At 41.6% G+C, this 22,991-nt stretch overlaps 1 long non-coding RNA gene across 2 annotated transcripts in view; it reads right to left on the bottom strand.

Moving 5' to 3' along the window:
* Window positions 1-21,253, bottom strand: part of LOC133227571 (uncharacterized) — an 85,069-nt gene extending 63,816 nt beyond the window's left edge. Inside the window, exons 1-2 of one of the 2 annotated variants that reach the window (XR_009729874.1) lie at window positions 21,177-21,253; window positions 17,071-17,133 (exon numbers count right to left, since the gene is read on the bottom strand). This is a non-coding gene — a long non-coding RNA (uncharacterized LOC133227571). The remainder of the gene's footprint in view (window positions 1-17,070; window positions 17,134-21,176) is intronic. The other variant, XR_009729872.1, reaches the window with a different exon arrangement.
* Between the last annotated feature and the right edge of the window lie 1,738 nt (window positions 21,254-22,991).

Raw genomic sequence — 22,991 nt, 5'->3', positions numbered from 1 at the left:
ATTATAAAGCAACTATGCTCCAATAAAAATTAATTAAAAAATTAAAAACAAAATCAAAAATGCATCTAGACAAAACTGTAGGAGTTATGAACAGTTTTATAGATGAAGTGACATCCAAGCTGGATCTTGAGTGGTAAGCCTTTAACCAGGTGCAGGAAGGTGATGGTTTGAAAAAAAAAAGGAGCAAGATAGGGCAATAATGAGAGAAGCAATGCTTTACTTCAAAATATCAGAGAATCCAGTCTTGGTCTAAAGATTAGGGAGGATCCACTGTGGAGAAAGATGAAGTTAGAAGAGACAGTGTTTATAACTGATGGAAGAAGAACCTCGTGAAGGTCTAATGGGGGTATAGAGCAGCTGAGGAATGGGTTTGAAGAAGGACCATTACATTTTAATGTGAGGAAAGAATAAAGAAGAATACAAACAAATTTAAAGGTGCAGTGGCAACAAGTTGAAAGAATTCACATGCAGAGGTTCCAATATCTATGTGAACAAATATTATAATCAATATTTATTGATTACATTTTATACCTCAATCACAGTATTGGAATTCATCTAATACTCAGAGCTTCCTGCAATAATATATTACCAATGTGTAGACAAAAAAAAACTCAAAGAAGATAGTTTGTCCAAGATCACACAATCAAAATGTGTCAAAGATATGAATTCAGATTCGCTAAACTACATGTTTATTTCCAGTTTCCTCCAACAAAGTAGACAACACAATTCTCTGCTGTGAGAGTGAGAGGGTAGTTGAGACAGAACTTGGAAGAGAGTAGAAAAGGATCAAAATTCTCACTATTTTTTTCCATTCTAACTGCAAGGGCTCCCAGGTAGGGCAGCAAATAGAAACAGACTGTGTCACCAATCATTTGGAAATCTCAAGATTTGCTCAATAGCTCAATCAAGTGTGGATATGAAAAAAGTAGGCGGTAGAATTGATCTAGGATAGAAATTCTTCCAGATAGATGGTTTCTTAGCTCAGGCTGCCATAATAAAATTTTGTAGACCAAATGCCTTGAATAACAGAATGAAAAAGCTGGCTTAAAAGTCAGCATTCAAAAACAAAGATCATGGCATCCAGTCCCATCACGTCATGGCAAATAGATGGGGAAACAATGGAAACAGTGACAAACTTTATTTTCTTGGGCTTCAAAATCACTGCAGATGGTGACTGCAGCCGTGAAATTAAAAGACGGTTGCTCCTTGGAAGAAAAGCTATGACAAACCTAGACAATTTATTAAAAAGCAGAGGCATTACTTCACTGACAAAGGTCCGTCTAGTCAAAGCTATGGTTTTTCCAGTAGTCATGTATGGATGTGAGAATTGGACTATAAAGAAAGCTGAGCACTGAAGAATTGATGCTTTTGAACTGTGGTGTTCGAGAAGACTCTTGAGAGTCCCTTGGATTGCAAGGAGATCAAACAAGTTAATCCTAAAGGAAATCAACCCTGAATATTCACTGGAAGGACTGATGCTGACACAGAAGCTCCAATACTTTTGGCCACCTGATGCGAAGAGCTGACTCATTGGAAAAGACCCTGATGCTGGGAAAGATTGAAGGTAAGAGGAGAAGGGGACAACAGAGGATGAGATGGTTAGATGGCATCACCGACTCAATGGACATGAGTTTGAACATGCTCCAGGAGATGGTGAAGGACAGGGAATCCTGGCATGCCGCAGTTCATGGGGCTGCAAAGAATTGGACATGATGGAACAACTGAACCACCACCACCACAAATATTTCTCAGAGTTCTGGGAGGCTGGGAAATCCAAGATCCTGGGAGCTAGCCAGTTCAACTGCTCAGCGAAGGCTCTCTTTTTGGACTGCAGATAGTGACCTTCTCACCGCATCCTCACAGGGCAGAAAGAGAGAGAGCACTGGGTCACCCTTCCTCACCCCGCAAGGTCACTAAGCCTCCTTGTGGCCTTGCAGAGCGACCTCATCTAGGCCTCATTATCTCCCAGATGCCCCATCTCCAAATACCACCACACTGGGTGTTACGGCACCAACACAGGCATTCGGAGGTGACACAATTCAGTACACAGTAGATAAAGAAGAAATATAATTAAACATATGATTTTAAAAATATTCAAAAGCTTGACCATGAAAGCTTACAATGAATGGGAAATGAAGACCAGAGGGTTTATTGTAAGGGCGAACACGGAGGCCTGATGGAGTGACAGCATATTACAGCAGGAGCCACTCAGGTTAAATAAAACAGATGGAAGATTGGATGATTGAATTGACTTTTTAATTTTTAATACCTCCCATACTGATTTTTAGTCAATATCTAAAAACAAATAAGGGTCTGCATGCATATTTTCTATTGGTAAAAAAAAAAAAAAAAAAAAACACACAAATGTTTGGAGTGTGCTCTGCAAACATACTTGAGGGGAGAGAAAACTCACGGTCAGAAAGAAGCTGGCAACTTTGAAGGAGAATGAATGGCACATGGAGTTTCCAGGAGAGAAGGTGAACAACAGGAGCTGAAAGAGATCCCCGTGGGCTCCCCAGTAAAATCGTACCTTGTGGCTAGTGCCAGAGAAACACAAGTGACTCTGGAGACAAAAATAAAATCCCTACCATCTGTAAGATACACTCATTCTATGGAAACAATACGTCTCACTAGATAATGAGGTTAACAATTTCAATGAATGATTGAAAGACGTTTTTAAAAAGAATAAAGAGGTCAGTAATCATTGAAGAAAATGTGATAAATATGAAGCCATAATCTAAAACAGCATGCTAAATTAACAGGTTTTTTTGATTCCATCAACCTTCACTAAGATGTCACCTTCTGCCTGCTGCTTCACCAATTATATTCTCTAAGGAAATGGATTAGCAGGGAAGGGAAAAGTATTCAATCATTTTAATCGCTATTGGGCATTTTTAAATTGTCAAATATAATTTTGTCCAGTAAACTACTTACTGAATTGAAATTTAAGAATACAAAAATGATTAATCTTTGTGGTGTTCAGAAATAACACTGAACACTAAAATCTAGTGGATTTATGCTGAGTTATATTGAAATATATCACTGAATAATTTAGCAGTTCTCAAAATGTGGTCTGCAGAGGGCCACCCAAACCCTCTCGTGGTGAGCAAGGTCAGAGCCATCTTAATAAAAGACTAAGATTGTCATTTTCACTGTGTTGACCTTTGCACTGAATGTGCAGAACAGAGATGGGTTAAACAACTGTCACTTTAGAATGAATGGATGTGGTGGCACCAAACTGGACAGTAACCAAACTGGTTACTGTCTTCATGCCAACACATCCACTTCTACTGAAGGATGTCCTTGATGAAGCAGAAACACGACTAAATCTGGACCCTTTTTAACATTCTGGGTGGCGAGTTGGGAAGCACACACAAGGCACTTCTGTATGTAAAAGTATGATCGTTGTCATGAGGAAAAACATTTGTGCAATTGTTTAGTTGTGAGCTGAACCTTCTACTCTTTTCATGAAACAGCATGTTTACTGCAAAGAACGACTGGCAGGCAAATATTATTCAGACAAGAATATCTGTCAGAGATTTTCTCAAAAATGAACAAAGTGAGCCTGTCACTTAAGGATAACAACTGACAATATTTATAGCCAATAACACAATTTAAGCTTAAAGTAAAAGCTTCCACTAGCTTGACAACTTTCCGATACTTCCACACTTTTCTGGTAAATTTGGTAGCAATGTGAATGAAACGTCTTGTATAATAAAGTTCATGAGTATTTGGAAGACTGCAAAGCTCAACATAACAATATTTCCTGCAGCTGGACTCACCCAGCTGCGGTCCCCAGTAGGTCTGCCTGCCCTTCCTGCAGGATTTCATGTTTCCACGGCAGAAACACCGGTATTGGTCTCCTTGTGAGAACACACTCTCACCTTGTCTCTCAAAATAAGGAATCCTGAGTTTCAGCTAGATGGCTTGCAGGCAACCAGAAGTCTTGGTCTCACTGCCTCCCTTGTCTCTAAGTACTGGTGAGCGAGATGCATACCGAGGTCTGTTGACGTGCAGGATGGAGGGGTTCTGGGGAATTTCCAGGAAGCTTCATCAAAGAAGAGGAAATATGCCCTTCTCCCTCTCTTTCCCTGTTCTACCCCCTCGGGCACAGGTCTGAGACCTGCTGCAGTGACCACAGGGAACTGCTGGTTGAGAGTCACTCCCTTGGGGTGGCTGAACAGAGCACAGGAAAGGCCATGGTTCTGATGACCGTGGGGCCAGAACTCCTGCCCTGGAAGGCCCACTCCTACAATTCTTTACACGAGAAATAAACAAACTTTTCATTATATTTAGATTTTCTGCCACACAGAGCCATGCCCAGTCCTAACAGAAACACTTTTTTTTTCCCCCCAAATGATAATAACACAAGGCTATTTTGAGCCACAAAACTTGGGATGAAAACTTGATGGTAACCGTATAAAAGTAAAAATGGAAAGGAATTACTGCAGATTCAGTGTGGGACATCCCTGTTTCTAGATATGTGGTCACTCCTCTGCTGCAGAAATATTCTTCACTGTCCATATTCACCCGCAAGTCCCCTGCCTTCCACCATGTCTGTAAGGCTCTCTTTCCTCCTCATCTGGCTCTTCACTTAGATGATCTCCTCTGGCTGACTCCATGTGACTCAAAATTCTTTTCGCTTTTATCTTGTCCAACAGTTCACGCCTGTCTTCCTCCCACTCACTCAGACCCACAGCATCCCAATTCTCAAGCAAAAATGCCATCAGGGTCCATTCTAGTACTTTCATCAGTGAAATTACTGCAGAGGTAATTTAAGCAATTCCATTAGGAGTCAGCAGCTACCATACACTGCTAATAGTATTTCTCTTTCTGCTCTGTATTAATCAAGAAGGAGGGAAAATGCAACTGTGAAAATTTAATGAAATCAGAAAATCCTGCAGATTTTAGCAGAGTTCCTGTGTTTCGTGGAAAATGCCCAGAAAGGGATGAGCGCTGACATGGGTGAACGTCCAGAAGCCTCTCTCCTAACACAGAGCTCCACCTCCAGCAAGCCAACACTCCCAAATCCTGCACTTCTAGCTCTGGCCGATGCCCGCAGACACGTCCCTCCAGGCCTGCCCTTGCTTCCTGTGCTTTTTTATTTCTCTCTTATTAAACTGTCATGGGGTGCAGCTTCTTTCATTTAAGAAGCAACATAAAAAGTCTGCATTTTCACTGTCTCACCCATAGCTTTCAGTTGATGCATGTTCTCTGAGAACTTTACTATGGTATCCACAGCCTCCTCTTTAACCCCAATTACTGCAATTATCCATCAGTTTTCACATGGTTGATGGAACTGAGAGCCCAGCCTGACAGCTTCTTACCTCATCTTCATTATTTTTCATCTCCATTCAACCATGGATACTTGGAGCATATTTGAACGCATCATTATCGAACACTTCACCCCTTAAGTCTTAAACTCCGATTTTCTATCACCAGCAGCTTTTAGCCTTACATCTTTATCTTCTTCACTCCCACTGCAACTACCTTTTAAGCCTTATGAGAGAATTCTAGGAAAAGAAGGCAGAGCGAAAGATCTTCTGTTCCTCTCTTCCTTAAAAACAAACCAAAACACAATCAGGAGAAAAACAGAAAAGACCACCTCCTCTTCAATAAAAACTCTTGAAAGTCCATAACTTTGGATGAAAACACACACATAGAGAAGAGTTTCTCTTATAATTTCTTTTATATATAATTTCTCTTATTCCTCATATAATAATAATCATATGAGGGCACCGGAAGTTCACACAAGGTCTCAGCAGACCCCAGGCGGTGTGTACAGCGCACTGAGTGTGCTGAGCCACATCCCAAGTTAAGAGGTAAACAGTGGTCCAGTTAGAATAGCAAGGTGTTCACATGGTGTGGCAGAGGCAGCCTCTGAGATGCCTCTGTGTTGCAAAGAAGTGGCCAGGAAAGTGGAACTGAAAGAGGAAATATATTTAAAAGCTGTCTGCCATGGGAGTGACAGCACAGAGAATAAAATATGGGAGCAGGTAGCCTGCAACTGCTGACCATTCCCACTGGAGAAGGAAAAAAGATCTCAGTACGCCTATGTGTGCACATGTGGACGGGCCTGTGTGTGCATGTGTGGACCAATACAGGCTCGCACATGTGCACACATATGTATGCATAACCACCTACAAGCTTGTGCACGTGCACACCTAAGTATGCACACCCACCACCCCCACCAAGTCAGAAATGTTCCAGACTTCACAGAGCCCTGATGGACATTCCTGTGACCCCAGAACACAGGAGGGAGAGAGGGAACTTTGGACAAGGCTGGCTGAATTCCAAAACCTGCAAGCCCACCCTTTTTTCTGATATCTGGTCCAACTCTTCATGGTTCTCTTCTTCTGCTCACCTTTCCAAGAGGAACAATATTAAGATTAACAGAAAGACACATAGGAAAGGAGGCAGATGCAGAGAGGAATACACCACACAGAAGGCAGATGAAGATCATTCGTCAAGAAGTAAAGACAATAAAACAGGTGATGCTGTCTGCATGCCTGACTCTGCACAAGCCTGTGGACTGGAGCTCCCAGTGCCCAGCAGCGTGGCTGGTGCCTGCTAGGTGTCCCAGCCAGGCTTGAAGAGTAAAGGAGTTCTTTGTCTTTCTAAAGAATGAATGGATAAAGAAGCTGTGGTACATATATATAATGGAACATTACTCAGCTATAAAAAGAATGAAATAATGCCACTTGCAGCAACATGGATGGATCTAGAGGTTTTCATATTAAATGAAGTAAGTCAGAAAGAGAGAGACAAAACTTTGGCTTTTCTAAAGTGGCATTTCACATACTATTGGTCTCTTTCTGAAAATGATTTATTGGGCCTTCTTGGATTTCCTGACATGATGCAAACATGTGGGGTTTTCTGTGCTAAATTTAATTAAGAAAGGTCTTTTCAAAAGTCTAATTAAATATGGGGCTTCTCTGGTGGACCAGAGGTTAAGACTCTATGATCCCAATGCAGCGGCACCAGCTCAGTCCTTGATTGGAAATAAGATCCTGCATGCCACACAGCTCGGCCAAAATAAATAAATAAGATAAAGAGATGCTATAAAAAAAAAGTCAACACATATTTGTTGAGTTCTTACTATGTGCAGATCACTCTGCTGGGTCTATCATGGATGTAAAAATAAGATCTCATGTCAGTGTATGGTAAAACCAATACAATACTGTATAGATAAATAAAACTGGAAAAAAAAAAGATCTCATTTTATTTGAAAGGTACACACACACCCAACGTTCATAGCAGCAGTATTCACAATAGCCAAGACAGGAAAGCAGCCTAAATGTCCATCAACAGAAGAATGAATGGATAAAGAAGGTGTGGTACATACATATAATGGAATATTACTCAGCTATAAAAAGAATGAAATAATGTCATTTGCTGCATCATGGACGGACCTAGAGATTTTCATATTAAATTAAGTAAGTCAGAAAGAGAGACAAATATCATATAATATCACTTATATGTGGAATCTAAAATACGATACAAATGAACTTACAAAACAGAAACAGACTCACTGTTTGGTTATCAAAGGGTAAAGGGAGTGGGGAGGGGATAAACTAGGAGTTCTAGCAGATACAACTAGGTCCTACTAGAGAGCACAGGGAACTATACCCAATCCCTGTACGAAACCATAATAGAAAAGAATATGAAAAAGAATATAGGTAGATATGTATGAATGAACCATTTTGCTTGCACAGAAACTAAATGCAACATTGTAAATCAACTATATTTCAATATATATAAACAAGACCTCATGTAGTTGAATATTCACTCTTTAATTAAATTCTTAATTTTAAATAGTTTCTTCATTGGTCTAGGGAAGAGCAAATGCTATTTCCTACTCACCACTGCATTTCAGAATCTATTCTAATAGTAAAACTATTTCTACCACCCCAAATATAATAGTAGACAGAACCAGTAGATAATTCGAACTCTTTTAAATAGTACAAGTGAGCTGAATTTCTTTTATTTTTTTTTAAACAAATCAGTTACACATGTACATGTTTTCCCATATAAAGTTATTACAGGATATTGAGTAAAGTTCTCTGCTATATAATAGGTCCTTATTAGTTATCTATTTTATATATAGTAGTGTGTATATGTTAATTCCAATCTCATTTATTCCTCCTCTTCTCTCCCCTGTGGTAACCATACATATGTTTTCTACATCTGTGACTTTATTTCTATTATTTTAAGATTTTATATATAAATGATATCAATATGACTTTTGTCTTTCTCTGTCTGACTTACTTCACTTAGTATGATGATTTCTAGGACCCTCCAGGTTGCTGCAAATGGCATGATTTTGTTCTTTTTTATGGCTGATTAATATTCCTTTGTATATATGTACCACATCTTCTTTATCCATTCCTCTGTCGGTGGACATTTAAGTTGCTTCCATGTCTTGGCTATTGCAAATAGTGCATCAATGAACATTGGGGTGCATGTATCTTTATGAGTTATGATTTTCTCTAGATATATGCCCAGGAGTGGGGTTGCTAGATCGTATGGTAGTTCCACATTTAGTTTTTTAAGGGACCTCCATACTGTTCTCAATAATGGGGGTACCAATTTACATTCCCATCAGCAGTATAGGAGGGTTCCCTTTTCTCTACACATTCTCCAGCAATTTTTGCTTGTAGATTTTTTTTTGTTTGTTTTAAAGAAGAATGGAAGTCAACACTGCTCTCATTCTTTTTTTTTTTTAAGTAACTATTTCTGGCTGTGCTGGGTCTGTGTTGCTATGCAAGCTTTTCTCTAGTTGTGGCAAATGGAGGCTACTCTCTAGTTGTACTGTGTGGCTTCTCATTGTGGTGGCTTCTCTTGTGGAGCATGGGACACACGGGCTTCTGTAGTTGCAGGACGTGGGCTCAGCAGTTGCAGCTCCCGGGCTCTGGAACACAGGCTCAGTGGTTGTTGCACACGGTCTTAACTCCATGACATGTGGGATCTTCTTGGATCAAAGACTGAACCTGCATTGGCAGGTGGATTCCTTACCACTAAGCTACCAGGGGAGCCCCTGTTTGTAGATTTTTTGATGATAGCCATTCTGACCAGTGTGAGATGACACCTCATTGTAATTTTGATTTGCATTTCTCTTTAATTAGTGATGTTGAGCATCTGTTCACACTGCTTATTTTAAATATCTTAAAAATATGACTTCTATTTACTTAGAGATAGGTCCTGAAAAATAATAGTAGACCTAATAATTACAGTACTGTGCTCAGTTGTGTCCAACTCTTTGGACTGCAGCACGCCAGGCTTCCCTGTCCATCACTAACTCCTGGAGCTTGCTCAAATTCATGTCCATTGAGTTGGTGATGCCATCCAACCACCTTGTCCTCTGTTATCCCCTTATCCTCCTGCCTTCAATCTTTCCTAGATGCTCTTCGCATCAGGTGGCCAAATTATTGAAGCTTCAGCATCAGTCCTTCCAATGAATTTCTTTTAAACTTAATAATAAATGAACATTGTATTCATTTTGATATTTGGCAAAACTAATACAATTATGTTAAGTTTAAAAATAAAATAAAATTAGAAAAAAAAATAATAATAATAAATGAACATTGTAATGAGTTTGTATGGAGACAGATGGTTACTAGACTTACTGTGGTGATAATTTCATCATATATGCAAATATCAAATCACTATGCAGTACACTGAAAATTAATGTAATATTGTATGTCAACTGTATTTCAATTAAAACAGTTTTTAAAAGATACTTAGTTCCTCATTTCAGAATAAACAATAAATGGTCATGGTAAATGGAAGTTCATTCATTTATCTCTTCATTCAATAAGTACTTATAAAATGCCTTCTATTTGGAAGATTCTATATTATATTAGGCAGTTTGGAAGATCCTAAATATGGCACTCAAAGTATAGGTGATATTTGACTGTGCTATATTTTAAATTTCTCTTTCTAAATGAATGCAGCTTTATTCACAGTTTAATATTAGAGGAAAGGGGAGATTTCTGGTTTCTGGTTCCATATGCGAGGAGTTTGGAAGTTGCCACTCCCTCCCAAGAACAAGTGAAAAACTGAATAGACTGAAAAATCAACAGATCTTCTTGGAGAGAGATGAAGACACAGGCAAAAACGCTGCCCCAAGACCAGAAAGGCAGTCTGTCACATACAGGGAGACATGGTTTACTGAAGCAGAAAGCATGAGCATAACAGCCATGGGACCCACGCTGGAGTGGGAACTCCACAGTGTCCCTAATGAATTGCTGGAGACTGTGGGGACAATGCTAAAAGTTAAACATTCCAGGTAAACAAAGTCACAGGCATTTCTTACAGTTTCGTGACATTACCTCCAGGACCTCAACAAGGCTTCCACAGTAAATATCAGAGAAAAATCTCCTTGGGCTCCAGCAGTGAGAGGGGGAAAGTAACCATCTGGAGTACACCAGAGTACTCTGTTCTTAACAGGGCTGCCCTCAGGGGAAACTAGTTAACCTGAGTCTGTCCTGCTGGGGGATCCTCAGAGCAAAACTGAGCTGAGATGACAAATACCCAACTCCAGCCCACTCTAGCCATCCTGTCCCACCTAAGAGGGGAGAGAAAACTCAGGATCACTTGTGAGGCTCACACAGCCCAGAGGCATTAGCTCATTGAATTTGAGATCTAATCACAGGGCTACAGGACGCTTCCCCTCCCACCCCACCACCATGTTACTAAGGCTGATTTATTGCAGGTCTTTTTACCTGGTACATTATGTCTCGCCATCAAAATAAAAACAATGCAAACCAAAAGTCAAAAAGACAAACAAAGAAACCTACAATCTGAAGAGAAGGAGAACACATCAGATCCAGATATGGCAAGGATGTTGGAACTATGAGACTGGGAATTTAAGACAACTGTGACTAATATCGGAGAAGGCAATGGCACCCCACTCCAGTACTCTTGCCTGGAAAATCCCATGGACAGAGGAGCCTGGTAGGCTGCAGTTCATGGGGTCGCGAAGAGTCAGACACGACTGAGCGACTTCACTTTCACTTTTCACTTTCCTGCATTGGAGAAGGAAATGGCAACCCACTCCAGTGTTCTGGCCTGGAGAATCCCAGGGATGGGGGAGCCTGGTGGCTGCCGTCTTTGGGGTCACACAGAGTCGGAAACGACTGAAGTGACTTAGCAGCAGCAGTGACTAATATGCTAAGGGCTCTAAATGGGCAAAGTAGACAGCAGGCAAGAACAGATTGGCAATGTCAGCAGAGAGATGGAAACTTTAAGAAAGAACTGAAAAGAAATGCTAGAGATAAGCAGACACTGTAACGGAAATAAAGAATGCCTTAGAGAGACTTGTTAGTAGGCCATGCACAGATGAGGAAAGACTCTGTAAGCTTGAGGACATGTCACTAGAAACCTCCAAAAGAGAAAAGTAAAGAGAACAAAGACTGAAGAAAAGAGGACAGAATATCCAAGGACTGTAAGACAATCACAAAATACATAACATACGTGTATTGGGAACATCAGAAGGAGATGGAAGAGAGAAAGGAACATAAAAATAATGGAAAAAAAACAGTGACTGAGAATTTCCCCAAATTAAAGTCAGACACCAAAACACAGATCCAGGAAGCTCAGAAAACAACAGGGTAAATGCCAACACAATCTACATGTGGGCATATCATCTTCAAACTATCAGAAAATCAAAGATAAAGAAGAAATCTTGAAAGAAGCCAGAGAAAAATAACACGTTCCCTACAGAGGAACAAAAATAAGGATTACATCCAACATCTCAGAAACTTTGCAAACAAGAAAGTGGAGTGAAATATTCAGAGTTCTTAGAGGGAAAAAAACCTCCAGCTGAGATTTATGTACCCTTTGAAATTATCCTTCAAAAGGGCAAGAGAAAGAAAAACTTTCACAGACAGACCAAAATTGAGGGAATCTATTGCCAAGTAGACCCGTCTAACAAGAAATGTCAAAAAAGTCTTTAGAGGGCAGGAAAATAATATAGGTCAGAAACTGGGATCTACAAAAGAAAGGAAAAACATCAGTGAAGAGTCAGAGAAGATGAAAAATTTTATTCCTCATATTCTTAATTGATCTAACAACTAACAGTATGTTTAAAATAATGGCAACAATGTATTTGATTACATACGCTGATGTCTATATTTTATATACATGTGTGCTTAAGGGTGCTTATATACAAATGAAATGAAAGTAAGGAATGCTACAAAGGACTGAAGGGAGGAAATAGGGTTATTTTGTTACTATAAGGTGCTCACACTGTCTATGAAGTGGTGTGGTGCCTTTCCAACATGGGCTTGAGTGAATTATAAATGCATACGGAGAATTCTAGGGCAACCACTAAAAAAGTTCAAAAAGAAGTATAACTGATATGCTAAGAAAGGAGAGAAAAGTGGGATCTCAGAATGCTCAATTAAAACCAAAAAAGGCAATAAAATAGTGGAAGACAAGAACAGGAACAAAGAACAAAGACAGCAAATAAAAAAGAGTAACAAATGTGGTAGAGATTAATCCAACTATGTCAATATTCGATACATGGCAGTACTTACATTATTAGTGTTCAGTTGACTGAGAAGTCAGGAACTGGCTAAAAATAGCATTTTTACCATATTGCTCACATAGTTACCATATAATACAATTTTTCTTCATTTTATGTGACTGTTAGAAAAATGGAATTTATGAGAAGCAAAATAAAGAAAAATGCCTTTTAAAAATCAATTTTAATAAAAAACTCTAGTTCTTTTGATTATTCAGAATCTCCCAAGGTATGTTCCTTGAGAACCTTCCTCCAAGATACAAAAGGTAGTTCAGGAGGAAATATTTTTGTGGTTAAATGGGTTTAGAGAACGTTGCATTCTATAAATTCTCTTCTAAGAAATTTACAATACAAATGAGCAAATCAAAGAATCTGAAAAGTCACAGAGTAAAGAAAGCTTTTTTTATCCCTATGTTATGCAAATGTGTAAAGCATAAATAAATTTTGGCAAAAAATGTGATCTTGTAGTTCAAAAGCACAAGATCTTAAGATGGTGAAGTGGCCTTAGCTCAAGATGAACACAGTCTTGCCTGCCCCCATGGGCTGTCTCTACTGCCCATGGAAAGGTGCCCCCTTCCTATTTAAGGACTGGCCCGTCCATACACACCTAGTTGCCATCCCGTGCTATTTTCTCAAAAAATGAAGTAATGACTTCATTACTACGTCATCAATTTTCTATTGCTGTCTTTATCAATTGATCCATTATGAAAACATCCTTTTGTAATCCCATTTGGGGAAAGAAATTAGTTGAAGAATGTTGAGTTGCCACCCATTTCTTTGCTCCCCTGTTACAGCACAATTCTTGGAAGTTTTTATTTGACATCTCTTCTTGATGATGTTGCACAATCATTTTTCAACCTGTTTAAATCTGGCTTCCTCTCACATTGTTCTTGCTGAATTGTTGTTGTCAAGCTCTCAAAAAATTCCATGTTGCAAAATTCTGTAGACGTTTTTATAGTTCTTTTCTTACTTTACACTCGACAGTATTTCACCTACTTTGCCACTCACACCTTGAAACACTCCCCTTTATTCCCTGCTCTTTTGCTTTTCTCCGTGTCTCACCTCAGCCGGCTCTGATGACTTCACTGCAGCCACCTGACCTTAGAATGTTCAGACTTCCCCACTTTCATTTCACCTTCTGTTTTTCTAATGTCTTACTTGATCATTTCATTCATTTCCATGGCTTTAAATAATGCCTATGACTAGATTTGGGCTATTTTTGGGGCTCCAAAATCACTGAAGATGGTGACTGCAGCCATGAAATTAAAAGACGCTTACTCCTACTCCTTGGAAGGAAAGTTGTGACCAACCTAGACTGCATATTAAAAAGCAGAGACATTACTTTGCAAACAAAGGTCCGTCTAGTCAAGGCTATGGTTTTTCCAGTGGTTATGTATGGATGGGAGAGTTGGACTGGGAAGAAAGCTGAGTGCCAAAGAATTGATGCTTTTGAACTGTGGTGTTGGAGAAGACTCTTGAGAGTCCCTTAGACTGCAAGGAGATCCCACCAGTCCATCCTAAAGGAGATCAGTCCTGGGTGTTCATTGGAAGGACTGATGTTGAAGCTGAAACTTCAATCCTTGGGCCACCTGATGCGAAGAACTGACTCATTTGAAAAAAAAAAAAAAAAACCTGATGCTGGGAAAGATTGAGGGCAGGAGGAGAAGGGAACGACAGAGGATGAGGTGGTTGGATGGCATCACCAACTCGATAAACATGGGTTTAGGTGGACTCCGGGAGTTGGTGATGGACAGGGAGGCCTGGCGTGCTGCAGTCCATGGGGTCACAAAGACTCAGATACAACTGATTGACTGAACTGAACTGAACTGAATGACTAGATTATGAGTGCCAGATGTACAGCCCTGGTTCCTAATTCTGTCCAGAGCTCTGAATTCTTAGATCCAGCTTCTTATTGACATGCTAGCAAATATACCACGTGCATCGCTAAGGTCACAAGCCCAAAAGGAGCTTTCCCACTTCACTCCAACTTCTGCTTCTGGGTTAGGTATTGCAATAAACTATGCTTCCTTCCACCCAGTGACTCTAGACAAATACTGCAGAGTCATCCTCTGTCCTCCTTCCCTCAGCCCTCACATCTAAGTCATTAACAAGACCTGCCTATTTCCCCCCCAAACACCTGTGCACTTAAACCTGTCTACTTTTCTGCTTCTGCAAGTCTACCACCTGAGTTCAAACAGTCTCTTGCCTGGGCTGTGGCTATTGCTTCCTAGCTGATAGGTTTCTCCTCTTGCCTCATTCAATCAATACTCCCCACAGCACAGGATTGACATATGCAAATCCGGCTGACTCACTCTGCATCTCAGTCATTAAAATCTTCAATGGTCGGCTCATTAGCTTGGAACAAGCACCGCGGACAAGGCAGGCTGGCAGTGGCCTCCTCTTGTTCCATTCGCCCCATAGCTCACTGCCCGTAGGCTTTTCTGCTTTCTGTCCTCTCCCCGGAAACACACTCAATGCTTCCCTTTCTGCTCTTTCCCTATGGGTTGTTCTTTCCCTATTTTCCACTCAGCTGACTTCCTTCATAGCTCCTCTCCAATGGCACCTCATCCTCTCCCTGATGATCCTGCTGCCTGCCCGTCCACCAGATCTTAAAGCACCCCCACATTTATGCCCCTCAAAGCACACCAGATGGTCTACATGGATGGCGTTTACTATCGAGGGGTGATTGTGAGCTGGGCGGGGTGTGACTTGGGTCTTGTTGGTCTTCTCTCCACACACACCTCACACACATCCCTGAGGACAGAGGCCCCTCTGTCTAGTGGACCACTGGAATCCCAAGGCCCAGGGCAGTGCTGGCACGAAAGAGCTCCTGGATTAGTATTTGTTGGCTAAATTCATGCATGATCCTCATGATCAACAAACAAAGACTTCCAAAAATATGTGACTGTTCTGTGTCAACTCAGAAGATATAATCCTGGTGCCTTTCAGTGGGAAGTGAGTCTAAGGAGGCCAGCCCAGATTACAATAAGTGAAACACGGACCTCCAGAGGTGAGACACACCTCTAATGCACCTGAAGTTTGAGAGTGGAAATAATTTAACACCAATTTTGGCAGGAAATTTCAGATATAAGATGCATCTCATGGCATCCCCATCTCATTTTCAAATCACAGCTTTAATATTGTGAATTAAAAACCCTGGACTCCAAAGAATTCTTTCCCCTCGCCCTTTTCACATAAATCTTTTCACTAAAATGTAATTTAGAGTTAAGCCACTAGAGGGCACTTTAGCTCTTTAATAGGCATGCCCTTTTTAAAAATGGCAGGTATCTATCAAAGGCAAGAAATAATTTCCCTACAAATATTACATCCTTGATTCTGACACTTTTAAATCTCCAGGTCCAAAATCCAAACGACCTATTTCTAATTCAGGAAACTGGCTTCACTAACTTGTGACTGAATCTTATTTAAGTTGTCCTTACAACTCCGAATCTGACTTCAGTTCCTTGTGAAGATATCACAGTACTACCCATTTTAAGCTAATGATTCACAGTGAGGGTGAGCTCACCCTCATGCCAGAGAATTTTCAAAATGTGCATTTTTGAGCCCCATTCCGGTTTCCCTGGTGATTCAGAGGGTAGAGAGTCCGCCTGCAATGTAGGAGACTTGGGTTTGGTCTGTGGGTTGGGAAGATATCCTGGAGAAGGAAATGGGAGTCCACTCCAGTATTCTTGCCAGGAGAACCCCCGTGGACAGAGGAGCCTGGTGGGCTACAGTCCATAGGGTTGCAAAGAGTTGGACATGGCTGAGCAACTCCATTTTCTTTTCTTTCTTTCTATTATGATTCATTAAATTACAGCCACCACGGATGTAGCATTAGCTTATGAAGTTTTTAGAAGTTCCCAAATGCTTCCAATGTACTCTTGGATGAGGACAAAGGCCAATGCTTTCAACTAGCCTTGCAAAAATATGTGTATATACAAACATATATATATATACACATACAGACATATATATACAAACACATACACACACACACACACACACACACACACACAAAAACAACTGTGCCTCAAAAGAGACAAGAATCAGGATCCCCACCTCTCGCTCGCTGCCCAGGAATATCCACAGGAGTCAAGGGCATTTTCTTAAGGCACAGTCAAGAAATGACTGTGCAAAGGTTGCCACAAAATACTGCAGTTCTGTTTTCAGTCCTGATGGGCCCTCTGTCAGGGTCCTTATTCCAGAGGTGAGAGGTCACACTGGCCTGCTGTGGATCCACACCACCCTGTGAAGCTGAGAACCACGTCCGCTGAGCACATGGAGCACAGGTGAGCCCGGCTGGACTGAGAGGAACGGTATCTGCCACTCTGCCACTTCCCTCACCACCACCCCACCGCCTCTGATTCCCTCTAGATGACACCCCTTGATTCCTACAAAAATGCCAACTGAGCCAGCAACACCAGGAGCTCCATCTGCCTGGCAAGCTTGCAAGTGAACATACTTGTTTTTCCTGCAAGACCCCAAGCAGAAGAGCTGCATGTGTTTTTCTCGTCTATTTATCCCAAGCCTGGCAGCCAACTCACCCAAGGAGGGAACAGGAGAGCAGCATCTTCAATGCACTTCTCTTTGAGTCTGTGGGTTTTTTCCTGAGAAAAGGATGAAGAAAAACGTGTCCACTGCAGGGCACCATTCCCACATTATTCTAACCTAGAACGCATGCTAACTCACGCGGTCACATCAGGAAGCGCGGGACAGGCCCGTGCTTTGGAAGAAAGGAGGGACCGTTTACTCTCCTGACCCTCCAGGCTATCATTTCAGCTGCAGAGCCTCTCCCCTTCATCTACAAAATACAGAAGCACAAATATCAGAGCTCTGCGGGGCCTGGACAGACAGGACATCGTGGGTGATGTGGTCAGTTCCCCGCATCCACCCCACCTGTTCCCTCTGCTCCTTGCTGGTCCACTGAGGCTGGAAAGCTGACCTCCCCTCTCCCCCGACCGCTCCCCTGGCACCTAGGGCTCTGGCATGAGTCCTCTTCTGTCCACCAGAGGCAGAAACTGGACCAGGAGCAAGACGCCCTGTTCCTGCAGCTCGGCCACCTCTGCTGAGAGGTGAGGTGTCGGAGCTGGAGGTCTCCTGCAGCAGACTGAGTCTGCTGTCCGGACTTTGTGAAGTCAAGTGGGCCTTAGAAAGCATCACTACGAACAAAGCTAGTAAAGGTGATGGAATTCCAGTTGAGCTATTCCAAAACCTGAAAGATGATGCTGTGAAAGTGCTGCACTCAATATGCCAGCAAATTTGGAAAACTCAGCAGTGGCCACAGGACTGGAAAAGGTCAGTTTTCATTCCAATCCCAAAGAAAGGCAGTGCCAAAGAATGCTCAAACTACTGCACAATTGCACTCATCTCACACGCTAGTAAAGTAATGCTCAAAATTCTCCAAGCCAGGCTTCAGCAATATGTGAACCGTAAATTTCCTGATGTTCAATCTGGTTTCAGAAAAGGCAGAGGAACCAGAGATCAAATTGCCAACATCCACTGGATCATGGAAAAAGCAAGAGAGTTCCAGAAAAACATCCAGAAAAACTATGCAAAAGCCTTTGACTGTGTGGATCACAATAAACTGTGGAAAATTCTGAAAGAGATGGGAATACCAGAACACCTGATCTGCCTCTTGAGAAATCTGTATGCAGGTCAGGAAGCAACAGTTAGAACTGCCTCTTGAGAAATTTGTATGCAGGTCAGGAAGCAACACTTAGAACTGGACATGGAACAACAGACTGGTTCCAAATAGGAAAAGGAGTTCGTCAAGGCTGTATATTGTCACCGTGTTTATTTAACTTATATGCAGAGTACATCATGAGAAACGCTGGACTGGAAGAAACACAAGCTGGAATCAAGATTGCTGGGAGAAATCTCAATAACATCAGATATGCAGATGATACCACCCTTATGGCAGAAAGTGAAGAGGAACTCAAAAGCCTCTTGATGAAAGTGAAAGTGGAGAGTGAAAAAGTTGGCTTAAAGCTCAACATTTAGAAAACGAAGATCATGGCATCCTGGTCCCACCACTTCATGGGAAATAGATGGGGAAACAGTGGAAACAGTGCCAGACTTTATTTTTCTGGGCTCCAAAATCACTACAGACGGTGACTGCAGCCATGAAATTAAAAGATGCTTACACCTTGGAAGGAAAGTTATGACCAACCTAGATAGCATATTCAAAAGCAGAGACATTACTTTGCCAACAAAGGTTCGTCTAGTCAAGGCTATGGTTTTTCCTATGGTCATGTATGGATGTGAAAGTTGGACTGTGAAGAAAGCTGAGCGCCGAAGAATTGATGCTTTTGAAGTGTGGTGTTGGAAAAGACTCTTGAGAGTCCCTTGGACTGCAAGGAGATCCAACCAGTCCATTCTGAAGGAGATCAGCTCTGGGATTTCTTTGGAAGGAATGATGCTAAAGCTGAAACTCCAGTACTTTGGCCACCTCATGCGAAGAGCTGACTCATTGGAAAAGACTCTGATGCTGGGAGGGATTGGGGGCAGGAGGAGAAGGGGACGACAGAGGATGAGATGGCTGTATGGCATCACTGACTCGATGGACGTGAGTCTGAGTGAACTCCGGGAGTTGGTGATGGGCAGGGAGGCCTGGCGTGCTGCGATTCATGGGGTTGCAAAGAGTCGGACACGACTGAGCGACTGACCTGATCTGATCTGATCTGAGGCTAGTGGTCTGGCATCAGGGTGAACCTCGGAGGTGGGAGCCCTCCTAGGTGAGCGCTGAGTCTCTTCTGCTGAATACAGACCTACTAAGCGCTTAACAGGGTTTGGGGCACTTAAACATTATTTGAAAGATGTTAGCTATTCAGTTCATTTCAGTTCAGTTGCTCAGTCATGTCTGACTCTTTGCAGCCCCATGAACTGCAGCATACCAGGCTTCCCTATCCATCACCAACTCCTGGAGTTTACTCAAACTCATGTCCTTTGAGTCGGTGATGCCATCCAACCATCTCGTCCTCTGTCGTCCCCTTCTCCTCCCACCTTCAATCTTTCCCAGCATCAGTGTCTTTTCCAATGAGCTAGTTCTTCACATCAGGTGGCCAAAGTATTGAAGTTTCAGCTTCAACATCAGTCCTTCCAATGAACATTCAGGACTGATTTGCTTAAGGATGGACTGGTGGGATCTCCTTGCAGTCCAAGGGACTCTCAAGAGTCTTGTTAGCTATTATTATTATTATTTATATTTGACCTCTTTTAACTTTTAAAATTGAGATATAGTTCATGTACAATATTATAAATTACAGGTGTACAGCATGCTGCTGCTGCTCAGTTGCTTCAGTTGTGTCCGAATCTATGCGACCCCATAGATGGCAGCCCACCAGGCTTCCCCATCCCTGGGATTCTCCAGGCAAGAACACTGGAGTGGGTTGCCATTTCCTTCTCCAATGCATGAAAGTAAAAAGTGAAAGTGAAGTCGCTCAGTCATGTCCGACTCTTAGCGACCCCATGGACTGCAGCCCACCAGGCTCCTCCGTCCATGGATTTTCTAGGCAAGAGTACTGGAGTGGGGTGCCATTGCCTTCTCCGGGTGTACAGCATAGTGTATCACAATTTTAAAGGGTATATTCCATTTGTAGTTCTAAAATACTGCCTATATTCCCTGTATTATACAATACATCCTTGTTATTTGTTTTATACACAGCAGTTTGTGCCTCTTAACCACCTATCCCTATCTTGCCCCATTTCCTTCCCCCTCCTGTGAGTCTGCTTCCTTTTTGTCATATTCACCAGCTGGTTTTATTTTTTAGATTCCACATATGAGTGATATCACATACTTGATCTTAGTCACATTAAGCCCAAGTTTCCCTCTGTACAATGGTGACCTGCTACCTGACTGCCGTGCAGATAAAATCAGAAAATATATGCAAAGGGCTTAGCACAATGTGTAAGAGCTCAAACAATTTATCTATAATTATCATTTTGATTTGGTTCCATTGTAATTTTTATTATCTTTGTCAAGGTATAAATTATTTTGACATGAGTCTTTTAGGATTTAGCTAAAAAGTAGCTCAGTGGTAAAGAATCCACTTGCCAATGGATCAATACATGGGTTTGATCCCTTGGTTGGGAAGATTCCCTGGAGAAAGAAATGGATTCTTCTCCCAGTATTCTTCTTCCCAGTATTCTTGCCTGGGAAATCCCATAGACAGAGGAGCCTGGTGGGCTACAATTCACCGGGTCGCAAAAGAGTCGGGGTCACAAAAGAGTCGGACATGAGTTAGCAACTGCTGCTGCTACTGCTGCTAAGTCGCTTCAGTCGTGTCCGACTCTGTGCGACCCCATAGACGGCAGCCCACCAGGCTCCCCCGTCCCTGGGATTCTCCAGGCAAGAGTACCGGAGTGGGGTGCCATTGCCTTCTCCGGAGTTAGCAACTAAACAATAACAAAAATCTTGTGTACCTGATAACACTATGTTTAAGAGCACTGAACAAGTGTGTGCCCATGTCTAAACTATTGATCTGTCCCAGATTTCTAAATGTATAATACATTACACAGAAAGTCAGGCTAAATTAAAATAATAATGTTTCTCAAAAATTAATCACCTGATTCTGACCTACAGAACTTTTCCTTGGACTTTGCTCTACAACCACTAGAGGGCAGACAGATACAGTAGAAAATCAGTACCTACCAGACAAGGCACGAGATTCTTGGTCTGTCTGCTTTTTGAACATGGGTAGAAGTCACATTTTTTCAGTTTTTCCTGTGGCAGCCACCAATGAAAAGAGTAGAACAATGACTCTTCGTATGTAAGGGAACAAATTTTAGCTAAAATATGATGCATTTGTTTTAGCTTATTAGTTTCATAAAATTGATAAGCACATTTTCCACCATAGACCTATATAAATTTTAAAGCAAAACTATGTAACAACACATGCATGGATTTGTTTTAATTTGGAAAAGAATGAAACCATCCATGAATCGTTAGAACAAGGCAGAAGTGCACCTTGGTACCACAGTGACCACATGTAGTGCCTGGCACACAGGGGCCTGGGAACACGTGAATGGGCCCTGCTGCCAAGTCGCTTCAGTCATGTCCGACTCTGTGCGACCCCAGAGATGGCAGCCCACCAGGCTCCCCCGTCCCTGGGATTCTCCAGGCAAGAACACTGGAGTGGGTTGCCATTTCCTTCTCCAATGCATGAAAGTGAAAAGTGAAAGTGAAGTCGCTCAGTCGTGTCCGACTCTTAGCGACCCCATGGACTGCAGCCCACCAGGCTCCTCCGTCCATGGGATTTTCCAGGCAAGAGTACTGGAGTCGGGTGCCAGCGCCTTCTGCGATGAATGGGCCCTCTGACCCACCAAGTGCAGTTGATGCAGTGCTCGGGATTTAAAAATTGGGTAATACATGAGACTTGTAAGAAAACTGGCTACCAACTTTGAAACAAAAACCGCTTTTTCACACACACACACATTAACAAAACAAACCCCCCAAACAACAAATATTTACTGGGATTTTGACTGAAGGGTATCAATAAATTTTCTTAAAATTGCCACCTTTACAAGGATGAATTGTCTTAAGATCCATGAATTCAATATATCGAATTGTTTTGAAAATGTTTTACAATGTTTTACATAGAATTCTTGTAGAACATGTTTTAAAATGGTCTACATAGAGTTCTTGCACCTAGAATTAGGAATTAGGAATTTTTATGTTTTCTTAAATAGTACCTTGTTCTTAAAGTTTAATTTCTAACTGTGTTACTGGTGTATGCAAATACAACAATTTCTGCACACTGGCTAAAGTCAGCAAACTTGCTAAATTCTCTCTTTTGTTGATACTATCTATGTGTAAAACCTTGAATTTTCTGTATAAATGATTATATCTTGGACTTCTCTGGTGGCTCAGATGCTAAAGAATCCTCCAGCAATGCAGGAGACTCAGGTTTTATCCCTAGGTTGGGAAGATCCCCTGGAGAAGGGAATGGTAACCCACTCCAGTATTCTTGCCTGGAGAATTCCATGGACAGGGGAGCCTGGTGGGCTATATAGTCCGAGGTGTCCCAAAGAGTCAGAAATGACTGAGATACTAACACTTTCACTTTCACTTCATGATTATATCTTATGCACAGAATGCCAGTTTCTTACTGTGCTGGCATTAAAGTGTTTTCTTTTTCTTAATGTGTTCCTCGGGGCCTCCACTATCAGGAGACAAGGTAGTGACGCCATGCTAGCCTTGTTTCTGCATGAAAGGAGATTGTCTATCTTTCAGCATTACACACATGTGCTAAGGGTTCAGCAATTTTATTCATCTTTTTAATTTAGCAAGTTTCACTTTATTAATACTCTTTTTTTGACTGTGTGTTTGCTCTGTTTAATCTCTTTGGTATCATATTATTTTCCTCCCTTTACATCTTTGGATTTAATTTGCTGTTCCTTTTCCAAAATCTAACATTGAAATGGGGACTTGGTTTCTAGAATGACTTTTAAAATATATGCATATAAG

The sequence above is a fragment of the Bos javanicus genome, chromosome 16 (assembly GCF_032452875.1).
Source record: "Bos javanicus breed banteng chromosome 16, ARS-OSU_banteng_1.0, whole genome shotgun sequence".
Lineage (NCBI taxonomy): Eukaryota > Metazoa > Chordata > Mammalia > Artiodactyla > Bovidae > Bos > Bos javanicus.
This window is presented reverse-complemented; position numbering and strand designations above follow the sequence as displayed.